Raw genomic sequence first — 19829 nt, 5'->3', positions numbered from 1 at the left:
AGTTTAGTTGATTTAAGTCCTTAATATAACACCCAAATGAAATATTAAGGCTAGGACCCAACACAATAATTTACAATTCGGAAGAGGGATGCCGTAATCCAATTGCAAACTATTTGTTGATAGGTAAATGACAATTTACCAATTCCACCTCAAAAACGAAATTTTAAACAAATTAAGTTTTAAATTAAACTCCTAGATCTTTTGAGATTCATTGAACTTTTTAATGGCATGTTTAATCTCGATTATGCCATTCAAGTTTGTGACTGGGATACCGAGGATCACAAACAAGGTGTGAATAACCATGCAAATTAGCTTGGTATTCTCGAAGTCATTTATCACTTAATCAATGTGTCGGTTAACCGCACACTCTCCATTGATCTATGAAAAACATCGAGCTACCCTTTGCCACCATTACTAGTACAAGTTAGTGTGCCAGTTAACCACTCACACTCCACTAACGACTTGGCACAGTGTAAAGTGCAATTTCATGGATTAGCACCAAATTCACATTTTTCCTAAGTAACTAAGATTGGGAATTTATAAATCATTTAGTTACTTGGTATTTCATTATACTTTTAAAAGAAGTTTGTGTCCTATCCTACCTGTTCGGCTAACGACCCTCCACTAGTCAAGAGTGCGATGGGTAAGAGTGGATACTCATTCAATCGCCATTTTATAGGCAATTTCCTTAAACACCCCTTATTGATCAGCTTCGTGAATGAGGCCTACTAACAGTAAGACTGACTTTTTTACTTATACATATATAATATATTAAGCTTTTAATTTTATATAGTATAAGGGTGTATTTTACACTTTTAAAATACTAGATAGTTTAATCTAATAATAAATTATACTCTTAATTTAATTAATCTTTTAATTTTAAGTTATGGACCCGCACCTTTTGAACCCTTTCAATTACTAGAGTTAATGTTTCATAAAAGAGACTTTTTAAGTTCCAAAACTTGAGGGCAAGTTTTGTAACTCTTGAAAACTTTTGGATTCCAAACTTGATGACAAGTTTTGTAACTCCTTAAAAAAAACTTTTTGAGTTCTAAAATTTGATGGCAAGGTTTGTAACCTAAACCATTTAGATCAAATTTAAACTAATAATATAATCATATATATTTATCTTTTACCAATTTGACCTAATTACAATTCATGTAGATAAATCAAATAATACAAATAATTAGCTTATCATATAATCTAGTAATTATTTTATAATTTGACAATTTATCTATTAATTGGATGGGATAATCACTACCATATCAGAAAAAAGTTTGTGGTAATGATCCTAATCCAAAAAATGGCCAAAAACTTGAAAATCTGCACACAGATGGTCCACCACGTCGTCGTAACTTTGACCACGTCGTGGTCATATGTCAGATTCCAAAAGACGATTTTCTTTTTCTTTGAACAATCAACCAATGCATCTATATAACAGAAAACACCCATGGCTCTGATACCACCGTTGAGTTTTCTGCACTATAACACTCCTATGATGCACATACAACCTTAATGCTTTTGATGTAAGTTTTCACTAGTTATACATGCAACAAAAATTATCCAAAGCATGAAACCTACAACTAGCATACAATTAGCCTTTTGAAACATAAAATCAAGTTAGATGAATACCTCTATATTGTAGCTTGTAGAATTTGGCCTTTCAAGAGCTTAACACCTTAAGTGTGATGCCTCAAATGGTTCACAAAACACCAAGAGCAAGAGGAGGATAAATGAGAGAGAGAGAGAGAGACTATTAACCACCAATACGGCTAGCATCTTCTTGGAATGCACAAGTGCCAATTTTAGGGTTTTAGGGGTTACACTTATAGTGCAGAATTCCAAGAGTTTTAACTTGTAAACCCTAATCCACTTCCTTGGGCCTTTCATCCAATAATCCATATGATAAGCCCTTTGGACAAAATCTTCATGGCCTCCACAAAGATTTAGTCCACATAATCAACATGGATCATTAGCCCAAACTATAAGTATCACTGATTTACTTAATCAGTCCCTGTTAATTTAATTAGTCTCTTTTTGATCACTAAATAATTCCAAATTAATTCTTGATCAATACTAATTAAATAATATGAATTCTCAACTAATATATTATACTTATAATATATTAATAAATCACAAAGAACATCTTTCTCAAATATCCATCGTATCAAATTGCTTTGGTGAATGCAACCCAAAATGGGTCATGCTACTCTTGGGTCAAGTACATACCAATTATAATTCTGGGCCTAGACACCTAATTCAACAAGTGTATCTTTTTTAAACCATATCAATTGGAGAATAATATTTCGGCTATTTAAAAGAACACCATGAGTGTTCAAGTTTATTATTCTGTTCTGGTTGATTTATAGGATCGGTTTGTGAGCTCTCACAGATTCCGATGAATTAAAGGCTTTCAGACCATATTTTCAAGGCCTTCGTGGAACAATTCTCTATCATATCCCTCTTCCATAGTTGAATCAGTCGTTCATGAGTTGATTATATAACAAACACATATCAAAACTTAGATTGACAAATGTTCTAAAGTTTCCAGTACACATGTTGTTTTTGTTGATCCACCATGACCTCAGTTTGTAAATCCACGACCACAAACTACTCTTAATGTTTTTTTGATGAATATTTGTTTTGAAAACAAAAGAACCATTACAAGGCCTAGTGCCCACTGTTACTTAACAAAGAAAAATAGCATTAAAGAACACCATAAAAAATGAACATTGGGATAGTTTCAACCAACTTTATAGCTACGTCCTTCTGGTCCGATGCAATGTGCACATTCTTACTGTTGCACCTTCTGTAAAGACTAATCGTTAAGCTGCTATAAATCGTGTATTTGTTTGGATCCCCAGGTTTTTGAGTCCTTCATAAACTTGATGGCCTTTAATCTAACTTCCATGTTAACATCTATGTCATGTTTATGTATGTCCTCATTTAGTACTTCAAGTATCCCTCCATCCTTATGGATCTTGGATTCTGGTTCATCTCACCACGTGTCACCATGTTTTTCATCATTTGTTACTTTATCTTTTTGTTCCCCTCCACTTGTTATGTCTTTCTAGTGCTACATCAATGATACGAGAGGGTATGGGTTATGTTTTTACCCGCCATGTTTCTCTCACTCATGTGTGCTATATTCCCAAACTTTATTTAAAACTTGCTTCAGTCAGTCATTTGTGTAAAAATGTTTATCGGGTATTTTTCTGTTTTTATTTGTTGTGTACAGGACCCACTGTCGCAGAAGGTGATTTATATCAGTCATACAATAATGGAACTCTATGCCGTGGATCAACCCTAAATTTCAAATTTTGTTTCCTCTAGTGTTGATTTGTCCTCTTTTCGGCTGAGTCATTCGTCTTTTGATTTTTATCTTTAGCGTTCTCCTTTGGAACATGTGTCAATGACAAATTTATAGTTTTTACTCTCTACTGGTGTTTTGGGTTATTTGAATAGTTGTGATATTTTTTTATCGTTGTTGTTGCAAATTTTCCAAGTTTTGTGATTTATCGTTTAATAAAAGTATCTCTTATTCCTTTTCTCTTTTCGATCTTGTGCATTATGATGTATGGGGCCCATCCCCAGTGTAGGAGGCTCCACGTATTATGTCACATATATAAATGATTACACTCATTATACTTGGGTTTATTTAATGAAGTAGGTTTGATTTTTAGACTATATGTAACATCCTGTTTCAAGAAGTTTCTTATTTTCGGGATTGTGGACAACGAAAGGATTAAGTAAAGGTCTTGGGCTTCAAGGGAATGGGGTTTAGACCTTATTGAACGATGACAATGTTGGATAAGTGATTAAAGGCTTGCTTTGTGTCTTGGAGTCAAAGGGTAAAATGGGAAAAGTGATGTTTTAGACTTCTTTCATGAATTATGGTTTTTAGTTCAACATATGTTAAGCCAAAATTAACTTGATAGAAGTATGAGTGTAACATCCTGTTGTTCAAGTACTTCTAAATTCAACCCGATGATCTTATCACATTACGTTTTGGTCACTAAGTAGAAGGAAATGTCCATTGGAAGCCCTAATGGCAAAATTGTAATTTCGGAGCAATAGGAGAATGTTGGGTTCTTATTCAAAAATTTGGTTTAACAACCGGTAAAATTGACAATGGAAGCTTTAAAAACGTTGAATAAAACTAAAACTATTTTAACCACCAAGGATCATTTTGCAAGAGTTATAAAGATTAAAACAACCATAGAAGGGAAAGTATAACAACCTTTGAATACTTTGATCCTCATAAGAGGTTGGAAGTTGATGAAGTGTGACATGAAACTCTAAAGCAAGAGTTCTCTACAAGTATCCACCAAGCAAGAGTAGAACCATCAAAACATGCTAGCATTCACTTGTAGTTTGTTGTTCATAAGCCTTTGAAATATATACCAAATATATGTTCAAAGGTGAAGCAACAAAGGGGTTTTGTCTAACATCAAAATGCAAGAAAATGGAGAAGAAGAAGGGCATGAGCTTTTGAAATTTGGCAGCCCCTTTGAGCCTCTCATGCTCATGGTTTTGGGACTCCAAAGAAGAAGAAGAAGAAGAAGAAGAAGAAGAAGCTTGCAAGAAGTGTATCAAAAACCCTTCCATGCCCTTTCTTATATGTTGGCCAAAAAGTGAAAGGAGACCATAAAGTAAAAGGAGAGACAACTTTGTCCCAAGCATGGCAAAAGAAGACCATGCTTGGTCTCCTTCATAATTTTCGAGAAAAGCATACACAAAAAGAAGACAAAAGTTGTCTCATGTCTAGTTTATATACACATACATGTTGTCTTTATAAAAATCTATCATTTTTATAAATAATTCCCAACATATATATTTATATAACTAGTCATATATAAATATCTTATTTTATATAAAACTATCTTTTATATAAGTTATAACTAGCTTATTTTATAGAAAACTATCTTTTATATAAGTTAAACTAGTTTATTAAGATATAAATATAACTTATAAATAATCATACTTTTTTGATATATTTCATAAGTTGTTATTTCTCTAATAAATATTATTTCCACAAAAAAATAAATTCCCAATTAGTAAAATATTATTTCCATGAAATAATAATTTTCCAATTAAATACAAGTGTTGATATATTTATTAATAATCAAATTATACTAATAAATAACCAATTGATGGTAACTTGTTATATGGTGTGGCCCTATATGATCATATATTATTAACAATATCATTCTATAATGACTCTTGAGCATACAAGATCTTTCAATATCCCACTTGTACAAGACGCATCATAGATTCATATTGACAGTGGTGAACGTCTAGCACCATTTAACAGCCACTAATAATATATGACGAAGAATGTTATTCATCAACATCCAATTCCCAAAAGCCTGAGCTTCAATTGATGTATTAAGGTAAATTTATCAATTATCCCTTTGTTACAGACATCCTGCTAAACATGATCCTTGGATCGCAATCAATCTCATTTGTAATTTGACTTTGGGTAACACGTGTTATATGTCTAACTCTCAACACATAAGAGGAACAAATCCCATCTTGACTACATAAGCCTCTTGCATAGTTCACACCATACCCGAATATGACTTTTATAATTGCAAGGTCATGGAACAACATTTGGCCATATCAAAGCATAGTACTCCCTATACTTAAGTCCCATTATGTATCTTAGGTGTTAAAAATACAAAGATAGTACCTTTTAATCAAGTATCACTCATAACTGCGATCTATGAGATGATCTTGATGCGGGTCCGTTCAGTACTAGTTCTCTGATAAGTACCTATGAAACTTGGTTACAACCACTTGCCTACTTTCATCTACTGAGAGTCAACCAATCCATTTCATATTAGTCTTACTTCATAATTGCTCCCACAATCATGACCGGCTATGAACCTTTAGAATAATAAGATTATTCATGGATTAAACATGTTAATATAGAACACAACAAGTATTAATGTGATGATCATATCCCAGTATATCAAAACATTATCTAATAGTTGTTGTTACAATGTTCTAGTATCCAAATACTAAATTCAAATCAAAGTCCCATTACTAGAATAATAAATGTCTTATGGTTGAAGTGTGACCACTCATACTTAGCTTAAAAGGAAAGACTTTATTAGTGGGTTCGACTAAATTTGATTTGTGTGAATTCTGCGAATATAATCATCTCCATATTTGACATTACTCTAAATATAGTTAAATATTTTGGTGAATATAATTGGTGCTCTTATGTGACATATAGTTTCTTAGCTTGATTAAGTATACTCTATTACTCACAAAATATTTCTAGGTTATCCCTGAATGGAAGGATTCAACTTACTTTTTCAATGACCTAGTTCATCCAATTATATTTGATTTCAACTTCTGAAAAGTAGTGTATTCTTATTTAGTAGATTGTGTTATTTTGTTTTACTTGGACCTCATTCCAACTAAACTTACTCTTCATTCCAAAATGAAGTCACAATCCAATTATAATTCATAATTATCTAGAAATCAAAATCATATGTAGCTCTTTACATTAAGATTTTATTCTAAACTAATTATCTCATATTCATTCTCTTATCTATTTTTAAGTACTCGTAGAATGTTCTCACAGTCATATAGTGACTTAACCATATATTCAATTTTGTATCTCATGATATGACATAAATGATGGATTCATTTTCCAATCAAATAGAATATAAATCATTTCATCTAGCTCAACCTATATGCTAGGTCCTTTGAGACAGACTTAAAAGGTGTCATGTAACAATGCAAAGAGTCATCCAAAGGAATCTTGTATCTCGACATCTTTCAAGATATTGTCATTTCATGCAAAAAGAATTTTAAAACCTTTAATATTCATCTTTATCTATCTCTTATATATTTTACATTCCAAGAATGTATCTTGTCATTCCTAAGTCTTTCATTTTAGAAATACTTTCCGAGTCAAGGTGAAAACCACTTTGCATAGTCGGAATGTCATTTCAAATGATTAAGTATTTCTCTTTCCTACAAGATTAGGAATATCATTATACTCCCACTAGTTCTTAGTAAAGACACACACGTTCTTTTTCATTTTAATATAAAAGTGTCTCACCCCCGAACCGAGTAAACGGCGAAAACGTCTGGGGGCGGATGAAGTCATGTACAATATCACAATAATTGCAATATAGAGATCAAAACATTACAAACATTGTATTGATAGTTTCATATCTACATTTTATGTGAATCATTGTTTGACTCCAAAATCATACACCAAAATATAAGACGTAACAATAATAAGCTCCGTCTTCATCAAAACATGTGTGGGTACCTGTCTACTGATTTCCTAAGAATACAATTGATTTTAGAAAGAGTGTCAACAATTAAGTTGGCGAGTTCATAAGCACTTTGTATGAAAATATGTTTCTTTGTTCCTTGTAAATGTTAGTGTAATTTTCCAGAAAATCCAATATTTTCTTTAGTATGTACTGTAGTCTTTGTTTCTTTGAAAATGGTAGTATGTTCTCCCAGAAAATCTAATATTTTCTTTAGTGTGTAATGTAGTCTTAATACCTTAAAACAAAAAATGTATGAATATCGTTGTATTTGGGAAATAGTTTAATGTAGTTTTATATCTTTATAAAACTAGGTAAATGCTTGTTTCCAATATGTAAGCTATAATGTACTGTATATACGGTATGCTGTAGTGTATCTATATAAAACCCTTTGTATGTTTTCCAGAAATGTAACTGTATTCACTGAGGAATAATGTAATGTAGTTTTAAATAAATAAAACCATTTGAAGACGTGTATGTATTCGTAAACCAAACGTATTATTAATACCAAACTGTGAGTTATTATAACCGTACTTGGCGACTGTTGGCCTGTTACGACTTTCTTCAGGTGTCGGAACGTTACGACATTCATCACCCCAGACATGCCGGTCTAGCTCTTGCAAGCAACTTATGTGTAAGATTGTCAGTCCCGTATAGATCTATCTACAATTGTCACGTTCTCCCTCCAGGAGACTCTGGTTATAATATAGGACTTTTGACAGTACTTAGGTAAGTACTTGAAGATAGTGTCTCACAAAGCTATATTAATGGTTTACGTGTAGTTTAATGAAACTCCTTTTTCTTGTAATGTTTGTATGTAAATGTTTACATAGTATGAAAAATAATTATTCTTTTAAATAATTATTTTCTGTGCCCCCAACTGGGTAAAATAGTGTGTATGTTCCATAAAAATATATCTATGATAGTTTATATAAAATGTTTCGTTTGAAATAGTAAATCCCTTGTATGAACATTATCATTTTACCTATGATAATATACTAAAATGAAATACTAATTATATACGTTTATATAATTATACCCTTTTGCTCAACCTGTTGCAAAAGGGTTAAAGTTTTATTGAAACAAATGTATATCCATAAGTATATTTATATTTTACAAAATATTAATGTAACAGTTTGTATATTAACACAATTTATCTTGTGTTTTACTTGTATCCCCCCTCCCCCCCCCCCCCCCCCGCGCATAAAACATATAAAAATCGTGAAAACGTAGGGTATGAACTCACCTCGAGTGTGTGTTCTTGGTTGGTTACGATGTGGTAGTGATGTTCTTCGTCTTAGAACACGCGAAAATAACCGTATCCTAATAGTATTTAACACGTAATACATATGTAAATTAGATAAACTAACCATTTAAATGTTAAATAATACTAATTTGTGTAAAGTTACTTACAAGGTGTGAAGGAGTTCCTGGGAGATGGTTTGAATTTTTGAAGATATTCTTATGAAGATTTGAAGATACACTGGAATGGCTCTTGAAGATATGAAGATTTGAAAGAGTTTTTATGATATTTGAGAGCAAAATGCGAAGCATTTCGAAGTTGAATTTGAGAAATGAAGCAGTGATTTCAGTTGATTATATATATATATATATATATATATATATATATATATATATATATATATATGGGATAAAATTTGATTTGACATGTGCATTGGGAGGTGTAATGTATCCTCTTGAATTGTGTGTCACCGTTTAAAAGTGGTGTTTTCGGCCTATCCTAATCTAAATCACAAGATTTCGATCTAATTGTTCCAACCGAGAAGTGTGGTTTTCGGTCTAGAGAGGTTTGTTGTCCAAGGAGTTTTCGGTGCGAAAGGGTGGGACCTCACGTGACGATTTCGGTATTGCATAGTTCTCGGTGGGGGTTTGTGGTCTGAAGGTTCTCGGTAAGGAGGGATTTCGGTCCTCAAATGGATCAAGGGTGTTTTCGGTTTAGGTGGGATTTTGATTCCTATAACCGAAAACAAATAAAGTGAGGTATATTACATTATTTTATTTTAATTATTAGATTTTTGTTATAACAATAGACTTTTATTTGACTTCCTTTGACTTTCATTGACTTTCTTTGACTTTTATTGACTCTAAATAACCGGTTGTTACAAAAAGCATACCTTGTATCTTTATATTAAAATGACTATTCCAACCTTGAGATGTTTGCTTTATATCCATAAGTGGATCTTAAGCCTTACACATTTGGTTAGGATTACATGGATTAAGAAAACCTCCAAATATGTTGAGTACGTGGTGCGTACTCCTCTTTACGCTAAGCGTACAAGCTACATGGCTTGTACGCTGCGCGTACATGCATGTACGCCCAGCGTACTGCTCTGTTAAGCCACTTCTACCATTAAGCACTTAATACTTTATTCCAAAGGGTAAAATCACAGATCCAAGTCCTCTTCAACGTCTTAATCCATAAAGTCACTGAATTGGTGAGTTTATATGACCTACATGAACCCAAACTCAACGTATAGCAATCTGCTTCCATGAAAATGACCATAACTCTTACATGAACCCATTAAGACCTTCAAGAAGGAAACTTTCTGATTCTAGAAATCAAATAACATTGAGAGTGGCAACTCTAGGTTCCAAAACAACATGGACGCAAGGGACTTCATCCATGGGACCAAAAGAGTCCATAAACTCAATCCTAAATGAGATCTAAGAGAATAAAACCACCAATTTCAGAACTTTATACCTTGAAATGGTCAGAAATGAAGCAATAATCCGAGATCTACAACTTCTCCTTTACACCAACACCTTGCCTTGACCTTTACTTCCTTGGAGAATGGATCCAACACACCAAAATGCTCTTAAAAGGCCTTCTAAGCTCTAAGATCACTCAAGTATGGATTAGGTTTTCGTAGTAGTTTCTTTAGGGTGAGAGGGATGATGGTCTTGAGGCATAATGATCCTTATATAGTGCCATACCCTAAAATTTAGGGTTTTGGTCTGAATGGAGTAAGCCCCGCGTACCTCTTAGTACTCCCGACATACTCACAAACTACCCGCGACCATATAACTTTATACGTTGGGCGTAACCTAGCTTACAAGAGTAGAACAAACAAAACATGCTAGTATTTACTTGTAATTTGTTGTTCATAAGCCTTTGAAATATATACCAAATATATATTCAAAGGTGAAGCAACAAAGGGGCTTTCTCTAACATCAAAATGCAAGATAATGGAGGAGAAGAAGGGCTTGAACTTTCGAAATTTGGCAGCCCCCTTGAGCCTCTTATGCTCACGATTTTGGGACTCTAAAGAAGAAGAAGAAGCTTGCAAGAAGTGTATCAAAAACCCTTCCATGAGCTCTCTTATATACTAACCAAAAAGTGAAAGGAAACCATAAAGTAAAAGGAGAGACAACTTTGTCCCAAGCATGGCAAAAGAAGACCATGCTTGGTCTCAAAAGCATGCAAAAAGAAGACAAAAGTTGTCTCATGGCTAGTTTGTATACACATACATGTTATCTTTATAAGACCAATCATTTTAATAAAGAATTCCCAACATATACATTTATATAACTAGTCATATATACAAATCTTATTTTATATAAAACTATCTTTTATATAAATTGTAACTAGCTTATTTTATATAAAACTATCTTTTATATAAGTTTAACTAGTTTATTAAGGTATAAATATAACTTATAAATAATAATACTTTATGATATACTTCATAAGATGTTATTTCTCCAATAAATATTTTTCCACAAATAATAAATTCCCAATTAGTAAATGTTATTTCCATGAAATAATAATTTTACAATTAAATACAAGTGTTGATATATTTATTAATAATCAAATTATACTAATAAATAATCAATTAACGGTAACTTGCTATATGGTGTGACTCTATAGGACTATATATTATTAGCAATATCATTCTATAATGACTCTTGGGTGTACAAGATCTTTCAGAGTACGCCATGCGTACGTGCGTACGCTTAGCATACAAGGTCATGCCCTAGTACGCAGGGCGTACATCAGCGTATGCAGAGCATACTCACCAGGTTTGGAAACCCTAAATTTTAGGGTTAAGCCCATGTATAACCATCCTTATAACCACATTTCCCTCGCCTCTTCGGCCTCCATTCCCCTTGTGACGTTTTTGCAAACCCTAATCCATTAAGTGTGTGTTCTTGGTGTGTTAAAGGAAGAAAGAAGATTCATTGAGGAGCCTTGGGTAGAAGCAAGCTTTTAGATCTGGCATTTCTGCCTCCCTGGGAAACTTCAGAAGCTATAAAGCGTTGATCTTGACTTGTATTTCCTTAAGATCTTACCGTGTGAAGTTTTATGAGTTTTTAGTCCCTTTTTCGTGGACTTAATGAGTATGAGCTACTATAAGACCAAATGAGCTGTCCTTTCAGAATATTTGAGGTGCCTTAAGTCCTAATTGTTGGGTTTTGAGCATTCTAACACTCCTATGGTGTACATGAAACCCTAGAAACCTTGAATCTATGTTTTATCTATGATACATGCAAAATTGATTTTCCAAGGTTCATAACCTATCTATCATACCATGGGGAACTTTTAACCATAAACGATAGTAAGAAATACATACCTTTAGATGCTTGGATTCCTTGAGAACCTTGTGAGCCTAGCACCTTAAGTGTGATGCCTCAAATATCTCATACAACACCAAATACACTTGAAATGACCTTGAGAGAAATAGAACACTTCTAAATTGGCTATGCCCTCTTGTTCTCACACTAGTGCCGATTTTGGTCTACAACATGTTGCTTATATAGTGTGTCATAATTAGGGTTACACCAAGTAAACCCTAATTGACATGACTCTTCATTTCCATGATCCATGGGTTCAAAGACACCATGGAGCATCCTATGGGTTTTAGCCCAACTTGATAATCCATGGAGCATTAGCCCACTATACAAGTATTGGGTGATTTACACAATCAACCCATATATTTAATTAGTCTTCTTTTGATCACTTAATTAATTCCAAATTAATTCTTGATCAATACTAATTAAATAACACTATTAATATATTAGAACTTATAATATATTAATAAACCTTAAGTGTTATTTCTCTCATTTTAGTCTATCCAAATGCATGATGCCATGCAACCCAAATGGACCATGCTAATCGGGTCAAGTACATTCCAGAAATAATTATGAACTTAGACACCTAATCCAACAGTCTCCCACTTGGATAAGTCTAATAACTATATCTGCAAGAATAACTTCAGGAACTGATCAGCAATTGTAGCTCTTTCAAGGTCTCGTGGAACTGAGATGACGATGATACTCCATTAAAGATAAGTGATCATATAATCCTTTGTTCTAGATATCAGCCGGACAGATACATGGAACAATGTCTTACTTATTGTCCAGCAATTTGTTTCTCGATTTCCGATTTGTTTGACATAGAACTTATTTGAACACATCAACTTAGTTCTGACCGGGCCCGGTACATGGGTCAACATAAAATCATCGAGGGGCCCAGATATCGCTTCTAATCCAAGAAGGAATAGATAAACTTCGACTCATATGCTTGTTCTACTACTTGTTGAATCATACATAAAGGCACGTTTTATAACATCGAGTTACCATTGCGTTTACGTACAATCAATGTATAACCAACTCATAGGCAACAAGTCATATATCTAGGTTTGAATTCTTATATGATATTACCGTCTCACGATCACTCGAGATAAATTCCATGAAGTGATACCAGTGAGCATGGGTTGAATCCAATACTTAGAACTTATAACCACTCATGAGTGTTGTAGCACCACTTTGTCCAACATCTTAGACCTCTACAAGCCAACCCATGACAGTCTTGATTCATATCTACTTCCAACATATGACTGACTATGGATGGTTTGAATAACTTAGTCATTCAGGAAGAGCGACTTAGTTATTCTGGAAGTCAAAACATGCAAAGTGAAACACAAGAATAATCGATTCCAACATGGTCTCGAAACTTATGAATATAAATATAATATCTTTTATTTATCACCATATTGATTACCCATCATTCATTGTATACTGTTTCAAACTATCAACTTTATACTTGAATTAAAACAATAGTTGTCCCATGCTCCAAGCATGTACACTATGTTTTTTTTCTAAACACTAGTCATGCCATACATCAAATATGCACACTATGTTTTTCCTACATTAGTTATGCCATACACCAAGTATGCACACTAAGTTTGTCTATGATCTTTATTTTGTGAAATAGATCGATTGGACATAATTCCAATGATACTCATTTCACAATCCCAAATCCTTACCGCAAATGAAAGAATTCCAAATTCCTGCCATTTACCTAAATTTGTTAGGTTCTATACTTATATGCATTGGTCCTCTTGTAATGATTATGCACAAAATCACAAAGACTTATCAACATACATTATAGAGTATTCCAATGGAGATCAACTCAATGGAACTGAAGTCTCATATTCAAAGTTCATTACCTTTGAACATTCTTCTTGCATTAAGTTTCCTAATCATACACAGATTTAATCAATAACTTCCACTTATGGGAACATTTCCATATTCCCCTTTTGACTATTACTTCTGAACAAGAGTTGCCTCTTTTCAGAATATGTCAATATGGTCTTTCCACAATTAACACTATACTTCCAACTGTCCCTGAGCAACCAATCTTTGGTAAACCTTAGATTGTCCTCAACAATTGCTTAATCAAATTAGTCATATCTAGTTCTAGTACTTTTTCCCTGTTAATGCTCTGGGCGTTTGGAAAAATTTAGAACAGATAAATATTATAGCACATGCAATCGATCCTATATTCGAAGCATATGGGACACGATTCATAAAGACATGATACTAGACCAGTCTTATGCTATAATATTTCTATTTCTATTTGCCAAGTTCTCAAAATTCAGATTATGAAAAGGGATGTCGTAATCATAATCGAATTTTAGAACGCAAATAATGGACCCATATATAGAATTTCCTTATGTTGAGCCATTCCAACATAAAATTCATATATATATCCTTAACTAAAGATGATTAAAACCTCAATCTAAGCTTTTAGAATTGAAATGAAGTATAATTTCCTCTCCCTTAAATATTGCAAAACAACTTTTTCCCAAACGAAACCTTTTGTTTTCTATAATTAACATTGCTATCTTGTAACACTTATTATAATTATCATGCTCCCACTCGCATGATGATTATTAGCATAATACTTATGCTCCACTAGCATTGACATGTACTCAGAAATCAACTGGACTTCTAGAAATCAATACTTTATTGACCTTCTTACCAAAGTTCATATTTCTGATACGAGATGCTTTGATAAAACTTTATCAAAATCATACACCTTTCCTTAGATACCACACATGTGTGTCTAAACAGTTTCAGAACTATGAAAAGGGATGCCGTAATCATAGTCTCAATTGTTTAGACCTTTGTCATTTCTCTCAAGTCCTTGTTAGTGTGCCGGTTAACCACACATGCTCCACTAACGACTTTGAGAATGCAAATATCACAATTGCTATCTAGTTAAAATATACGTAGTGAAAGCGATTCCTCACCATCATTTTCATGAATCGTAGAGTAACCTTATGACACTTAGATTTTCTGGTGTATGTGTTCCTATCCATGTGAATTTGTCAAAACCATAATCACAAGACAAGGTTAGTGACAAATCCAAACTCTTATAGATTGAACTTGTGCAGTCTTAACTTCTTGCCACCTGGCAAATCAATGGCCTGCCATTGCTTCCAAGTTGTTATGCAACCAATTGAGAACTCTCAGAACTCATATGCAAAGCCAACTCTGACTGGAATGGGCACAAAAGTAGGAATATGTCAACACGATAGGTTATAAACCTTAAGTCGTGTGCTAGTGATAAACTATAGGTTTTTCTTCTTGATTAGATCTGGAAGCTTTTCCAATATCTTTGAGACTCCCACTGTCCTCTTGACATATAAGACTCACTTGCCAAATATTCAGGCGATAGTGCGGATTCTTTATCAAGACAAACACTTCACACAATTGGCCTTAGTTGGTCTTTGTTTTATTCAAAACATCACAACTTACCCATTTCAAATGTACAAGAGTAGGATACTTTTAGTCTTACATTTGACAAGTGTTATAAATCATTCTTTAAGATATGTCACTTAAGTTACAATCTTGGAGTATGACTCTAAGACTTGTTTTGGAATGAAGTATGACTCACCTTCTTGATTTAACCATTTCAACAATTCGTGATTCCTCTTCTTAGACATAAGAATGCACTAAGATGTCCTTAAAGAACCAATTGTGATATGGTTTCTTAATCATTAAGATGATCACTAAACATGAAACTAAAGTACTCTCCCATCTTTTCAGATTTAAGAAACTTTTATCCTTTCTGTCTAATTTGATTCTTCTCATTCGTCCTGCAAAACATTGAAAATTTTCCAATGTTTCAGAATTATACTTAAACTGGTAAGTATAACCATATTTACTAAACCTTAGCAAATCATGATGAATAATCTTATCAATCTTTTGTGGTGTACTTGACTAGTGCACAAGAATATGTACTCGATCCCTTAGTCCTTCACTTGACTCACATATACATGTGAACAAGGAATTAGTCTTAATTTTCCAAAGTTGAAAGTTCTCATTCATCATACTATACAACTTGCATGATTCCAAGTTCCGGTCCAATTGAAACTTTGGGTGATGAGAATCTTTCCTTATTTGATAAATTTAGACACTACCACAAATGAAAGAATCAAATTCACATTTCCATTATTGCTAGAAACATATAAACATCAATTTTCCATAAAAGCCATTGCAATGAGATATAAACTAAAATAAAATCAAAATTTTATTCATTTATAAAATGTGGAAAAACGTTTTCCTTACAATGCAGCGAAAACTATGTTGTTACATATTTCCTAGCAATCTATCATAACTCCTAAGTAGTAGCTCAAGAATCCGATCTTCGAACCATGCGATTGAAATTCATCTTCACGATCAGATTCAGCATACTCTTTCTTTAAGTGTCCTTCCCTTTTCTTGATTCTGCCAAACACCAAAATGTAACCGAGTCACATTTTGTATTAAGAATCATCAATAAGGAACTTAACAGAGTTAGATAGTGGACTTACCTGAAGTAGAATCAAACTTTCTGACTAGACCTTCTCTCAGGTCTTTCAGGTAGTTAGGGCAGCTTTGCAACCAATGCCCCTTCCTTTTTTGCAATAGAACCATATGGTCCCTTTGGGAATAGTACACAGGACTATCTCAGACTTAGCCTTTCTATTTACCATCTAGTCAACCAAGTTGACTATGGCCGATCCCTTTCCATTGGGAAGAGAAAGCTTTCTGGATTCCCAATGTCACCAATTTGTCAATGTCCATGGTAGTTTAGGAAGTTGATCTACTAATCATATTTGCTTTACCAGAGCTCTAAATCATTTCTGATTCAGCAACACCAGGAAAATAGATAAGATCATTAAGGGTCATGTCATAGTCTTTTATATAGTAGTCCCAAAGGACACTCACTATGTGACTTAACAAGTGATTGAACAACCAAATTTCTCAAGACTTTGACACCCAACTCTCCCCGCTTGTCAATATGTGACTTTATCTCCAAGATGTGATCACACATAGACCTTGCTTGCCAATAGGGCTTGAGTGACCTTGAACTTGTGGGTTAGGGAGAATAATTGTAGGAGGTGGAGGAATTGAAGTATGATTTCCATGATCCAGTCATGGGACATCATCTTCATTAGGAAAGCTTATTCCAAGAGTTTTGGGAAGATCATAATTGTCTGAACCAGACATCTTTTGGGAGATATTCAAGATAGTTGATTTAAAGTCCTTAATATAACACCCAATATGAAATATTAAGGCTAGGACCCAACACGATATTTTATAACTTGGAAGAGGGATGTCGTAATCCAAGCTATAAAATATTTGAAGGTAGGTGAATGACGATTCAACAATTTCCACCATGAAAAACGAAATACATTATTAGGTTTTAATTGTATTTTTGAAACTCCTAGATCTTTTGAGATTCATTGAACTTTCAATGGCATGTTTCAATCTCGAGTGTTCCCTTCCGGTTTTGTGACTGGGATGCCGAGGATCACAAAGCAAGGTGTGAAGTAAACATGCAAATTACTTGGTACCCTTAATGTATTACCCCTTAATCGATGTGCCGATTAACCACACACGCTCCATCGATATTATGATAAACATTAAGTTACCCTTTGCCTACCTTGTTAAGTCCAACTAGTGTGCCGGTTAACCACACGCGCTCCACTAACCGACTTAAGCAAAGTGCAAAGTGTAATTTCAAGGGTTAGCACCTTATTCACTTTTTCCTAAAGTAACTAAGATTGAGGATTTATAAAACATTTAGGTACTTTATATTTATCATTAATACTTTTAATGTAGATTTAAAGTCCTTGTCTTACCGGTTCGGCTAACGACCCTCCACCGATCAAGGAAGCGGTGGGTGAGAGTGTACACCCATTAAGCTGTCATTTTATATGCAGCAACCTTATACCCCCCTTATAGACCAGCTTCGTGAATGAGGCCTACTAACGGTAAAACGACTTTTTCTTATACATATATAATTACTATTAAACTTATAATATTATAAAGTATAAGGGTTGAATTTTAACTTTTAAAATTCTAGGGGTTGGAACTAAAGTTTTCTAAAGAGACTTTACATGTTCCAAAACTTGAGGGCAAGTTTTGTAACTTTCAAAACTTTTCATCTTTCATAACTTATGAGTTAATGGTTTAATAAAATGAGAGACTTTTCATTTTATGTAACTTATGTGTTTCTTTAATGGACTTTAAAAGAATGACTTTTGGTAATCCATAACTTGAGGACAAATTATGGATTCCATTAAAACATATAATAATCAAGAATTAAACTAACAAGCAAGTTACAAATAATTCCTATGATCTTTTAAACTCATAAGTTCATGAACCTGCATATCAACAATTTCAAGAATCATAAAATGAACCATATAAAAATTGAAATTTTGATAATAGCTATTGAAAACGGATTAGCATAACCGTTACACCATCTAAAACAAGTTTTATAAGACCAAAACAGCTTATGGTAATGTTTCTAGTCAATTTCCAGCAGCTAAAGTCGAAAAACTGCATTCTGGGGCTCCTACTCGTCGAGTGCAAGAACCTACTCAACGAGTAGGATGAGTTTATGCTTGGACTCGTCGAGTCCCCCCATGGACTCAGCAAGTCCACTGTCCAGACAGCAAGTTTTTTAGCTTTTTTCACAATTTTGCATCAAATATCAACCAAACAAGCCTAGGCTCTGATACCACTATTGGGTTTTGAGCATTCTAACACTCCTATGGTGTACATGCAACCCTAGAAACCTTGAATATATGTTTTATTTATGATACATGCAAAATTGATCTTCCAAGGTTCATAACCTATCTAGCATACCATGGGGAACTTTTAACCATAAATGATAGTAAGAAATACATACCTTTAGGTGCTTGGATTCCTTGATAACATTGTGAGCCTAGCACCTCAAGTGTGATGCCTCAAATGTCTCACACAACACCAAATACACTTGGAATGGCCTTGATAGAAATAGAACACTTCTAAATCGGCTATGCCCTCTTGTTCTCATACTAGTGCCGATTTTGGTCTACAACATGTTGCTTATATAGTGTGTCATAATTAGGGTTACACCAAGTAAACCCAAAATGATATGACTCTTCATTTCGATGATCCATGGGTTCAAAGACACCATGGATCATCCATGGAGCATCCTATGGGTTTTAGCCCAACTTGATAATCCATGGAGCATTAGCTCACTATACAAGTATTGGGTGATTTACACAATCAACCCATATATTTAATTAGTCTTCTTTTGATCACTTAATTAATTCCAAATTAATTATTGATCAATACTAATTAAATAACACTATTAATATATTATAACTTATAATATATTAACAAACCTTAAGTGTTATTTCTCTCATTTTAGTCTATCCAAATGCATGATGCCATGCAACCCAAATGGACCATGCTAATCGGGTCAAGTACATTCCAGAAATAGTTATGAACTTAGACACCTAATCCAACACTAATAATGCTATATCGACTCATTTGGTGTTTGCATGCAAGTTATAGGAGTGTTAATTGGTTATGACAAACTACAGTTTTTTGTTTTTGGACTTATTAAGGCATGCATAACAATAAAGTTGGGAACTTTATGATTTGGAGCACCTTTTTAGGCTTGGATATAGATTTTGGATGTTGGGCTTGTTGAATTATGCACTTAATGGAAGTTTTTGCATAACCGTTGTGTACGTTGGGCGTACCATGGCATATGCTAGGCGTAGGTGGTGAACTTCTTATTTTTCGTCATGGGCTGAGTATGTGGGGCATAGGTGCTGAGTATGTTGGGCGTAATCAGCTAGGTTGACTTTTCATTGACCATTGACTTTCTGTTGACTTTTGACCTAGTTTGACCTTATGTGCATTTTGGGTATTTTATTATGAAGCCTAAAGTCTAGGTCTCTC

General features: G+C 33.7%; 1 long non-coding RNA gene across 9 annotated transcripts in view; it reads left to right on the top strand.

The window, feature by feature from the left end:
• Positions 1-19829, top strand: part of LOC145122609 (uncharacterized) — a 79601-nt gene that overhangs the window by 9519 nt on the left and 50253 nt on the right. Inside the window, exon 3 of one of the 9 annotated variants that reach the window (XR_013714658.1) lies at positions 8704-8909. The exons of 4 other annotated variants lie outside the window; for them this stretch is intronic. This is a non-coding gene — a long non-coding RNA (uncharacterized LOC145122609). Of the gene's footprint in view, positions 1-3238; positions 4795-7866; positions 8129-8703; positions 8910-19829 lie in introns of those variants that run through there. 4 more of the 9 variants (XR_013714659.1, XR_013714653.1, XR_013714652.1 and 1 more) reach the window with 4 other exon arrangements.

This window comes from Lactuca virosa, chromosome 6 (assembly GCF_052849685.1).
Source record: "Lactuca virosa cultivar CGN04683 chromosome 6, Lactuca_virosa_CGN04683_v6, whole genome shotgun sequence".
NCBI lineage: Eukaryota > Viridiplantae > Streptophyta > Magnoliopsida > Asterales > Asteraceae > Lactuca > Lactuca virosa.
This window is presented reverse-complemented; position numbering and strand designations above follow the sequence as displayed.